The sequence below is a fragment of the Stegostoma tigrinum genome, chromosome 27, assembly GCF_030684315.1.
Source record: "Stegostoma tigrinum isolate sSteTig4 chromosome 27, sSteTig4.hap1, whole genome shotgun sequence".
NCBI classification, from domain to species: Eukaryota; Metazoa; Chordata; class Chondrichthyes; order Orectolobiformes; family Stegostomatidae; genus Stegostoma; species Stegostoma tigrinum.
Genome location: NC_081380.1, coordinates 40,774,918 through 40,786,993, shown reverse-complemented (window position 1 = coordinate 40,786,993; position 12,076 = coordinate 40,774,918).

The window sequence follows — 12,076 nt, the reverse complement described above, 5'->3', positions numbered from 1 at the left end:
GAGGGGTTAAGACAGGACTGGGGGATCTTGCACCATATGCTGGCCACTTATCACATTGTGATGCCCTTGACCTGTAAGATCACTTTGAGATCAGTTGCTGTTTTGGCACTGAGTAGGCAGAGCAAGATCCCACAGAGAGCCATGAGGTGAATTGATTTTTTTTCTTCATTCACAGGATGTAGGCATCACTGGCTGGGTCTGCATTTATGGCCCATCTCTAATTGTCCTGGAGAAGGTGAAGGTGAGCTCTCTTCCTCTAACTACTGCAGTCCATGTGATGTAGGGCCACCCACAGTGCCATTAGTAACAATTGGCGATTTTATGTGGTGGTATATCGGATGAGACAAGGAATGTTGATCAGGATTTTTCTTGCTGTTCTGTGAATGGTGTCATAGAACATAGAACATAGAACATAGAACAGTACAGCACAGAACAGGCCCTTCAGCCCACAATGTTGTGCCGACCATTGATCCTCATGGATGCACCCTCAAATTTCTGTGACCATAATAGAACATAGAACAGTACAGCACAGAACAGGCCCTTCAGCCCACAATGTGTCATTAGCATCTACAGCAACACCCAGAGAGAGGATGTGATGGGTGGATGGGGTTAATCAGATTAATAAATGACCTGAAGCATGACTGTCTCCAAGCATATCGAAACAAATTTACTCCAGACAGATTGACTCAAGGTCACTCCAGGAGACAATAACAAAACTAGAAATATTCCCTTCTGTCTCTGGAATAGAGTTCAAATAAAGTTAGAGACAGAGAGCACAAAGGTAATCTTAAACAATAGGGATTCACTCTCCATCAATGACCTTCAATAAATGTAATCCCAGGTCACATTTATACAGCGTGTGATAGTGCTGGCAAAAGAAAAAGTTGTGTTGCGATTTCACGTTAGTGGATCCCGGCACTATTCTTGCATTAAATGCTTCTTATACAGAGATGGACGTGAGGAGAATTTGTTTTCTCCTCGAGGGGTGTTACTTTGTGGAATTCTCTTCTCCAGAATGGAGTGGACACAGTATCACCGAATGTTTTCGAGGCTGAGCCAGGTAGATTTCTGTTAGAGGAGGAAGACCAGGATTACTCAGGGGGCAGACAGGAAGTGTATCCAAAAACATAATGTAATCAACAGGAGCCGAAACAGAAGTTGCTGGAAAAGCTCAGCGGGTCTGACAGCATCTGTGAAGAAAAAGTCATAGTTAAAGTTTCTGGTCCAGTGACCCTTTTCTCAAAACCGTTCTGAGGAAGGGTCACCGGACCCAAAATGTTAACTCTGATTTTTTCTTCACAGCTGTTGCCAGACCTGCTGAGCTTTTCCAGCAACTTTGTTTTTGTTCCTGATTTACAGCATCCATAGAACATAGAACATAGAACATAGAACAGTACAGCACAGAACAGGCCCTTCAGCCTACAATGTTGTGCCAACCATTGATCCTCATGTATGCACCCTCAAATTTCTGTGACCATATACATGTCCAGCAGTCTCTTAAATGACCCCAATGACCTTGCTTCCACAACTGCTGCTGGCAACGCATTCCATGCTCTCACAACTCTCTGCGTAAAGAACCTGCCTCTGACATCCCCTCTATACTTTCCACCAACCAGCTTAAAACTATGACCCCTCGTGCTAGCCATTTCTGCCCTGGGAAATAGTCTCTGGCTATCAACTCTATCTATGCCTCTCATTATCTTGTATACCTCAATTAGGTCCCCTCTCCTCCTCCTTTTCTCCAATGAAAAGAGACCGAGCTCAGTCAACCTCTCTTCATAAGATAAGCCCTCCAGTCCAGGCAGCATCCTGGTAAACCTCCTCTGAACCCTCTCCAAAGCATCCACATCTTTCCTATAATAGGGCGCCCAGAACTGGACGCAGTATTCCAAGTGCGGTCTAACCAAAGTTTTATAGATCACAGTTCTTTCTGTAATCAACATAATCTGGTTGATTAGTGGAGCAGGTGGGAAGGGCTGAGCTTCTGAGCTTTGTGTTCCTTGTATAAGTTTGAGTAAAGGACGCCTAACTTTAGTAGCAGAGGGGTCAATTTTTATTCCTGTTGCCTGGTTTAACGGGACAGTAAGAGCACTAGAACGGGGTGTGAGGACTAATCTAATATAAAGCAAAGAACAGCAGTGGCTGAAGATCTGAAACCAAAACATAAAGTGCAGGAGAAGCTCAGTAGGTCTGGCATCCTCTGTGGAGAGAGAAACAGTCAATGTTTCAAGGACCAGTGGCCCTTCCTCAGTAGCTAGGAAAACGTGGCATATATTCTGAAAAAGGAGGGGAAGGTGTTGAAAAGGAGTAAATGGACAGCTGGAGATACAACCTAGAGAGAAAAAAGACACCAAAAACAGAAATTGCTGGGAAAGCTCAGCGGGTCTGGCAGCATCTGTGGAGAGAAACCAGAGTTAATGTTTCAGGTTGAGTGATCCTTCCTCAGAAATGATGGTAGCTAGGGCAATGTTTTCCTAGCTACCATTAGTTCTGAGGAAGTGTTGCTCGACCTGAAACATTAACTCTGGTTTCTCTCCACAGATGCTGCCAGACCCGCTGAGCTTTCCCAGTAATTTCTGTTTTTTTGTCCCTGATTTACAGCATCTGCAGTTCTTCTGGTTTTTAATGGAGAGGGAAAGACAGGCAGACCCAGAGAGGGGTGACTGTAAGTGGGAGTTCATGGGGACAGTGAGCAGCTGTGCCAAAAGCAGCCTGTATCAAGACCAAGGATGTATCAAGGATGTGAGGGTGGGTAAAGGACATAGAGGGAGGTGTTACGGCTGTAAAATTGTTGAACTGGAAATTGAGTCCTACTCAACACTGGAAGGATCTATTCCCACTGTATGTCCAACATCCTGCCTGTTTCTCACAATATACACTCTGTTCATTTTGGAAATGGATGTCTCATGGTGTAAGTAAGGTCTTATTTGGCACCTTAGGTGGGGAGTAGTGGAATCTTGCTCTGCACACTGCCCAGAAATTTCTCTGGGCTGAAGAACTGAGGAGGCCCAACTACAGGTAAGTGTTGATCTCATTTTGCTCATCTCTCTACAATGACTGAGAGCTCAAAAAATCCCAAGTCTTTAATGGTTTCAACTGAGCAATTACAGCTGACTATTATAACTCTGAATGGTTACCAGTATGATCTTAAAACAGGTCATAAAATATAATGAGAAGTGAATTACTCCTAATTTGCAGATTCAGAAGCAGGGTTAATCTCTACTGCCTCACAGGCATTGAAGCATGAGCTCACTGGAAAAATACCAAGATTTCAAGGTTAAATTGCAAGGAGAGATTATAGAAACCAAGCTTGTATTGCTCAGAATTTAAAAGATTAAGGGTCAATTTGATCAGAATTTTCAAGATATTACAGAGAACTGATAGTATAGATGGAGAGAAACAATTACTGCTAGATTAGGGAGTCTAGGACTAGTCTAAAAATTGGACACTCGAGTCTGATCAATATCTCAAAATGTGAAGGGTAATAGAAATTTTACACTTGCTTCCACAAATGGAAAGAAGTCATCTGTCAATTGTTAGTTTCAAATCTAAGATGATAGATTGAAACATGGTGCATAGTCCCACGGCCCAAAGGTGTGAGGGTTAGGTGGATTGGCCATGCAAAATTGTCCGAGGATCTAGGGATGTGGATTAACCATGGGGAATGCGAGATTATAGGAATGCATTAGGGTATGTGTCTGGGCGAGATGCTCTTCGGAGCATCGGTGTGGGCTTGATGGGCTGAGTGACCTGCTTCCACACTGTAGGGATTCTATGATGCTAAGTCACAAAATCTCAACATATGAGATCCTGAGGAAATTTGACAGGGTGTATTTGGAGAGAATCTTTCCTCTTTTGGGAGAACTAGGGGTCACTGTTTAAAAATCAGGGATTATCATTTAAAGCAGAGGTGAAGCAAAACGTTTTCTCTCGGAAGGTCTTAGGTTTTCAGAGTCCTTGAGAATTTTGAAGACAGAGGCGGATAGGGTTGGAAGGTTATCAGGGATAGGTGGCAATGTGGATTTGAGTTTACAATCAGAGCAGCCATGACCTTACTGAATAACAGTGCAGGCTTGAGGCGCTGACTGGCCTCCTTCCGTTCCTTGTTTCGATGTAGATTTTTGTTGACCAGCTGTATTAAGGGTGTAAAGGGGATAGGGACAATGGTGAATGTGAAGACCTGGGACATAATCAGCTGTAATCTTATTGAATGGCACAGAATAGGGTTTTAGGGAGGGAACTGGCAACTGTTGCTAGAATTCGCACTCATCACCCAATGGCTTCATTGAGCAACATTGTCACTTTGAGGGTAACATTATCGTCCAACTCCTGATGTTTCAAGCCTGCCCAGACTCCTGTGTTTTAGAAGTTCCTCTCTTTAACAGAGTGAGAGTCACCCTGGCAGATGTGGCTCAAAGTCTCTGAACCCACACACCCTTGTCCCAGACTGTGCTGACTGAGTGGTCACCTGCTGACATTGAAGAGTATCCTGTCTGCAAAATGGTGAGAGGGAGATAATGGAGGATTCCTTGCATTCGACTGAGTATAGGGATTACTTGTTGTGTAAAATGCTGAAGCAGCTATCTGTTCCTGTTTAGGAGAATTAATGCCCTTCAATTCCAATGAGCACAAAATTTGAATACATGTTTATTCAGATGAGAGAAAACCTGATTTGGAGTGAAACTTGTGACTCTGTTTGTGGTATTGCTAGCAGATGTTGAACAGTAATGTTATCCTGCAAACATCTGCTGTTGTTTTGTACAGTTTCCTCCAAACTCACTCTGTCAATTCAGATCAATCAATGCATTAATTCATGTCAAGAAGTGTTGGAAGTTGTGGCCTCCAGTATGTGCCTCCATTAGGAATGAAATGTCATGAAAAGGAGATATGCAGCTCTCAGTAGATATCCTCAGATGATTCTTGACGAGCATTCACACACAGGGGTCGCTTTAGCTCAGTTGACCTGGCAGCTGTTTTGCAAACCAGGTTCATTTCCTGCACTGGCTAGGGTTACAATTCTCAACCTCTCCCCTTGCCTGAGGTACGGTGACCCTCAGGTTAAACCATCCCTAGTCATCTTTCTGTAATGAGGGAGCAGCTCTATGATCTGATAAAACTGTGGTGACTTTACATTTTATTCAGGTGCGACCAGAAATAGTCCTGCATGCCATCCTTTTCCGGTTTGACATTTATTAAGTGGGTGTATATTCATGGCAGGAAAATGGAGCATTTTCCATCAATGCCCCCCCCCCTCCCACTCAAGCTCCTCAATGTCAGCATCATTAAGTATGTCTGGGTTAGATGTAATGGGTGACCAGTGCCAATCTATCTCTCCAGTGCCTGAAGAAACAGTTCCAACCTTGAACATGAGCAGGTGAGCAGGAATCAGCCTGAACTGCTTGGGGCCATATTCAACCAGCTGCAAGCCCTTTCAAAACTGGTGATGCTCCACCCCAGCCACTATGTTGACAATGAATAATGGTATTGAAACAGCAATGCCAGTCAAACTTCCCGTTACATCACCCTAGTTGATGCTTCATGATGTTCTGAGCTGGTGAAAGACGCTACGAATTTCCTAGTGGATAAGAGTGAGAGTTCTCACTTGTGAGAAAGAGCAAGAACTCGAGGCCATCAGCATAAGATGCTCTGGTCGAGTTGTCTTCCCAAAGGCAGGTCTGATCTGTGGTCTCAGGAACTCCACCAAAGGCAGGTCAAGGGGGCATGACCTGACTCCAGCCCAATGGGATACAAATTGAGTCCCATCCTGTCAACAAATCCATACTGATTGTCCAAACAATTCAGGAAACTGTCCCCCTCCCACCCCTCTGTAAGAGTCTGAGTTGGTGCAACAACATATTTTCTACCTGCATGTTGTAGCCTGGAGCCATCCCCCATCATGTGCTTGACCAGGAATCTCTCCCAGTCTCAGCACCTGCCCGTGGAAGGATTTCTGGTTTGAAATTTAACCTCGCCAATAAATACAAGTTACCGTGGAGGCTGGAAAACTGATGTGAACACAGAATGCTGGAGAAGCTCAGCAGGTTTGTGTAGAGAGAAGCAGTTCACATGGGCAGTACAGCTAGCTCAGTGGTTAGCACTGCTGCCTCACAGTGCCAGGGACCCGGGTTCGATGCCACCCTCGGGTGACTGTCCGTGTGGAGTTTGCACATTTTCCCCGTGTCTGCATGGGTTCCACAGCCCAAAGATGTGCAGGTTGGGTGGATTGGCCATGCCAACTTGCTCATAATGTGCAGCCTAGTAGGATTATTCAGGGGAAATGCAGGGATAGGGTGGGGTGCGCTTCTGAGGGTCAGTGTTCACTCAATGGGCCAAATGGCTTGCTGCCACACTGTAGGGTATCTGTGATTTTGAGTTCAGACCAGAGTTAACATTTCAAGAACAATTCTGAAGAAGGGTCATCCCAGACACAAAGCATTAATTCTATTGTTGCTCCCCTGAGGATCTGCAGCGAATCATAGAATCCTTACAATGTTGGTGGAGGCCTATCAAGTTCATGTTGACCCTCCAAAGAGCAACCCACCCTGCAAACCTGCATTTCCCATGGCTTATCCACCCAACCTACACATCTTTGGACTGGGAGAGGAAACTGGAGCACCCAGAGGAAACACATGCAGGCAGGGGGAAGAATGTACAAACTGCATGCAGACAGTCGCTTAAGGGTGGAATCAAACGCAGGTCCCTGGTGCTGTGAGGCGGCAATGCTAAGCATTGAGCCAACCAAGTGCTCACTGAGTTTATTGATCGATGTTTTACTGGATTAGCTGCATGACAAACCCAGAGTCCTTGACTATCAAGACCTGAAGTGGGACTTAACTTGAAACTGGCTCAAGGGTTCAAGTATCAGGTTTAGAGGAAGGGACTGCACCCTCTGTTTTATAATTATCTCCAATAAGTCAACTAGAGAATTCAGAAAAAATGTCTTTACCTAACAGATTGATGTGGAATTCAGTCCCACAGAGAATTGTTCAGTTGAATGGCATTTAAATGGAAGTTAAAGGTGCAGGGAATAAAAGATAAATAGAATTGGATGAGAAATGATAGGAGGGATCCCAAGTGAAGCATAAATGCTGACATGGACTTGATGGGCTGGATGGCCTAATTCTGTAATTGCATGAAGCGAAAACTCAGAGAGACATCCAATGAGAGAGTTGGGCTTTGGATCATCATACACAAACTGTCTCTCCCATCCTGATTATCCTGTAGGGTTGGGAATAACAAGAAAAACAAAATATTGCGTGGCGTTATCCAACAAAATTAATTCTGACGTGGCGTAAATACCACAGCAGCAGGTCAATGGGATAAATGGCTAAGGTGAGGGCTTCTTACGGAGGGGTGGTGTGCTATCAGATGAAAATACATCCGATCTAAAGCAATACCCTCACATTTTCCCCTCTCTACAGACATTGCCTAGCCAAATGAATGGTTCTAACAGTTAGTGGTTTTACCAGAGATTTGCTAAAAATTCACAACTGATCTGAAAGTGCAATGCTGTGGCAGGAATATTGCACACCCCTCAGAGTGACCTGCAGCTTGGAATGTAAGGTTATTCCGAAGGTTCAGGAGTTTGCCAATGTAATTGCAGGGAACAGCCTGGAATCAAAGCAGTCAGAAGCTACACATTTATAGTGCTTGTAATGAGGTCAGCCAGGTCGACCTCATAGAATATGAGCTCCCTGATTGGTGCTGTTAATCTGGTCTAGTCAGGGAGCCCTGGCTGACAGCAGTGTCAGGGGTTCTGCTCACTCTGCGAGCTGGGTGTGAGGGAGCTGGGTCAGTATCAATGACTCTCCATGTGTAAATAAAGGGTCACTTGGTGGTGGGATACCAGCCTCTGTGGAGTTATTTCATCAGTCAATTCAACAAAGGACTTGAAACCAATCTTTTTACACCGAAAGTGGAGAATTTAAATCATGTTACATCCTGAGACTCTTGGTCTGATTTAGATTGTTACTTGGAACCTGAGGTTTGTTCTTGAATTAACTGGGTGCACCTTTCTGGGTGCCTGAGCCGCATCATTTCTGTGAACACTTTCTGTTCCCGATCACTGCTTCAACTGGGACACTCAAGGCAGTTTAAAGGACTTCTCAAGAGAATGAGTCAACTTGAGGTTGAAATCAAATCAGCCATGATCTTGTAGAATGGTGAAGCAGAGCCAAGGGGCTGGATGGCCTCCTCTTGGTCCGGTTTCGTACATTTGAATGCACTGTCTGACCATGATCGCACTGCTGTCTGTGGGAGCCCTTTGTGCCCAAGTTGGCTGCAGCATTCGTGCACAAACCGCATTTCGAAAAGTTGGTTGCCAAGTGCTGTAGGGCACACTAGGGGTTGTGAAAGGCGCCGTGTAAATGCAAGTCTGGGTAAAGAAGTTTCTTTTGAATTCCTGAGTTCTAAAACAGCCCCTGGGCAAAAATAAAATGGAACATACGCTCCGTGCGGTGGAACAGGATTCAGAGGCGCAATCCAAATCACTTTAACTCTGTTCCAGTGGAAAAAAATAATGTGTTCAGTCTGTTGTTAGCAAATGAAACAAAGGATTCATTTTTTTGGCCTGTTACTTACTGCATGCACCCTTAGACTAATGACATTTCTGATATGATTGAACATAAAGAACACATGAAATTAATATTTATGAAACATCAATGTCTTTAAGGAAAAGGAAAGAACAAATTAAATATTCTAATGTATTTAGCAATGAAGAAGCATAAGGTATGTCTCAAGGGTATTTGACTGAGAGTCGATAGAATATTCTAACCTTGTATAAATCACTAGTGAGGCCACAATCTGTGCAATATTCATATTCCCTCTTTCAAAGGGACATTGATCCTGTTGGAGAGAAGGAGCAAGGAAGAGTGCTGAATCATCTCTGAACATCCCAAATCTTGTTTCATTGACTTAAAGTGTAGTCACTAATGTCAAGTTTTTTTTTAAACTATTCTTTCATAGGATTTGGGCATTTCCAGCAAGGCTGGCATTTGTTACCCCTTTCCCCAATGCCCTTGAGCTTGTTGTGGGTCAGGAGTCACATGTAGGTAGGGAAGGCAGACTTCCTTCCTTAAAAGGGCCCAAATGAACCAGATGGGTCTTTACAACAATTGGTCATAGCCCTCATCATTGCTATCCCGTGTTTATCAATTGAATTTAAATTCTACCAGCTGCCTCAGTGAGGAGTTGTGGTAGATCTCTCCCTTTTCCCCATGGCCTGGGCAGATTCTTCCTTCTTTAGAAAGACATGTATAAAGTATTCATTTAACATCCCCATGTAAAAATCCCCCTTCTGCTCTCTGATCAGCCCAACTCCTCCACTAACCACCCCCTTACTGTTTATATGCCTCATGATGACTTGGTGATCTTCCTTCATTTTGGCTATTAGTCTTTCCTCATAATCGCTCTTTGCTTCTCTTATTTGCTTTGTCGCCTCTCTCCACAAACATCCAGCATTCCTGTTAATTCTCAATTCTGTTTTGTGCCCTACACGTTTTCTTTCCAGTGTTAATTTCTCCCTCCTGTGTCATTCAGGGAGCTTTGGATATTTTTTGCCCTACCTTTTCCATTGGAAGGAATATACTGTGAATGTACCTGAATTATCTGCTCTTTGAAGGGTCCCCAGAGCATTAGCCTGGGCCCTTGGGTTTACTAACATAATGACAGTGAGCCCACCTTGACCCACCTTGTCAGAAATGGGGCAAATCATTTGCCCACTGCAATGACCAAGTGAAGGTCAGACAATCAGCTTTGCAGATTGCCTGAGAGGTAATTGTTGACCAAGGCACTGGGGGGACGTCCCCTTTCTCCCCTTCAAGTCGTGGCCACGTCCATGTGAGAGGGGAGGTCAGGTCGAGGCTTAAGGTTTCACCCAAAATGTGGCAAGCCTGGCCGTGCAATATTCATTCTGTACAGCACTGGCAGTGCCAGCCTAGCTGACAAAGCAAATAGAGGAGTCATTGGGGTCGCATGAGAGCGGGGAGAGGCAATGGGTGGAGGGATGGAGGGATTGGGCAGATGAGGGAATGAAGCAACCAGTGTTAGAATTTCCACAGGAGCCTTTGCAATGTCCCACCATGACCTTAGTGATACCAGTGCTGGGAGAGTCATATCCCACTTCAGAGTTAGTAGGTGCAGACCCAAATTAAACAAGTCTTCTAACTAGAGATTAAAAGGGCCTTTATTACATGTGGTGCAATAGCCCTGGGATTAAAGAGTTAAATACAAGGCAAGATAGAATACAAATCTATTTTAGCCTATTAGATGTAGGATATTGACGGGTGATTTGACTGAAGTCTTTAAAAGTAGTTAACAGAATAGGCAGAGCAAAATTAGTTCCTCTGGTGGAAGAATCCAAAACAAAGCGGCATGACCTTAATATAGGAACAAGGCTACTCAGGGCTGAAGAGCAGCAGAGGGGTCTTCCTCACACAAAGTAGAGTGGAAATCCCTCCCCCAGAAAGATGTTGAGGCGACAGGATCAAATGACCATTTCAAAACCACAATTGACTTCTTTTTAGGCCAAAGTTTCTTTTTGGAGAAAAAGCGTTTACGAGAAGATTCAACAGAAGTGTTCAAAAATCAGGAGGGGTTTGGACAGAGTTTTTTTTAATGCTTTTAGAGAATGTTGGACATTGCTGGTGGCACGAGTATACACTGCTAATCCCTGACTGTCCTGTAGGTGGTGGTGGTGAGCTGCCTTCTTGAGCCACGACTGTCCATGTGCTGTATGTTGACCCCCAGGACCCTTAGAGCCCGAGTTCCAGGATTTTGACGCTGAAGGAGCAGCGATATATTTCCAAGTCAGAATGTGGAGAGGAACCTGCAGGGAAACCTGGAAGGAGAAACTGTTGCCATCGATGGAAACATTGGGTGCAAGAGGACATAGGTATATGGTCATTGGCAAAAGTAGTAATGGTGACAAGAAGAGGAACTTTAACACAGTGAGCAGCTAGGGTCAGCAATGCACTGCCAGGCAGGATGGTAGAGGCTGTTTCAATTGAGACTGTCAAGGAGGAATTGGGTTGTTATCTGAAAACAAATGCAGTGACACAGTTGGACAGTGGCACTTTATAAATTGTTCTTACACACAGTGTCAACACAGTCATAATGGGCTGAATGGCCTCTGCCTGTTCTGTACAAAGAAGGAACAAGAATTATATCCTCCATTCACAAGAGCCAGCAATCCCAGGAGGAGCAGTGTGCACTGTCTTCAATGTCACCCTGTGAATTTAATGAAAGATTCATGCACTCCATTATTTTTGTTGGTGTTGGGATTTTCCTCGTCGTTTCGGTGGTGCCTCTGTTTGAGAGTGGTCATGGGTCAAGGCTTGAGTCTAAGCCATTAAAAGCCAAGCCTCCTCCAACAGCACCTTCCAAACCTACGACCACTTCCATCTAGAAGAACAGGGGCAGTAGAAATATATCACCTTTCCCTTCATGGTCATTGAGTCAAAACCCTGTGAGACATTCCCTAATAGCCATACCCTGCATGGACTGCAGTGGTGCAAAAAGGCAGCTCATTCTCACCTTCTCAAGGACAATTAAACGTGGGCGATAAATGCTGGCTGAGTCAATGATGGCCACCTCCCAAAAATGAAACAAGCAAAAAACTGTAGCTCTAAAAATTGGGGTCCATGCAAGCATGTTGAGATGCGCTGCATTTGACCCAAACAGCCTGAGTTTGGGTAAGGGACTGGTCATCCAGACATCCTTTCCCTGACTGTCACCCAATCAGTAAGTATGAACGTTGTGAATCAATAAAAAAATCCATGCTAGTGGGGATTCACAGTGTAGCAATGCTCCAAATGACCTGAAGCAAGATACTGGGCTCTAACATACTTTGCCCAGTGACACATTTTGCAAAAATGCAACTGTGGAAATGTGATATTTAAATTATCACAGTAACAGTCAGCAGGGCTGAAATAAGAGCAAACATGAGTAATGTTTACCGAGGGTCATCAGTGAAAGGAATACTGAGAAAGAAAATGCTGTTTCCAGAAACTGTATACACCTGAACATAATGAACGAGTTCACCCTGTCCAGAGCAGTTGAACCAGAGCACAGAACCCAC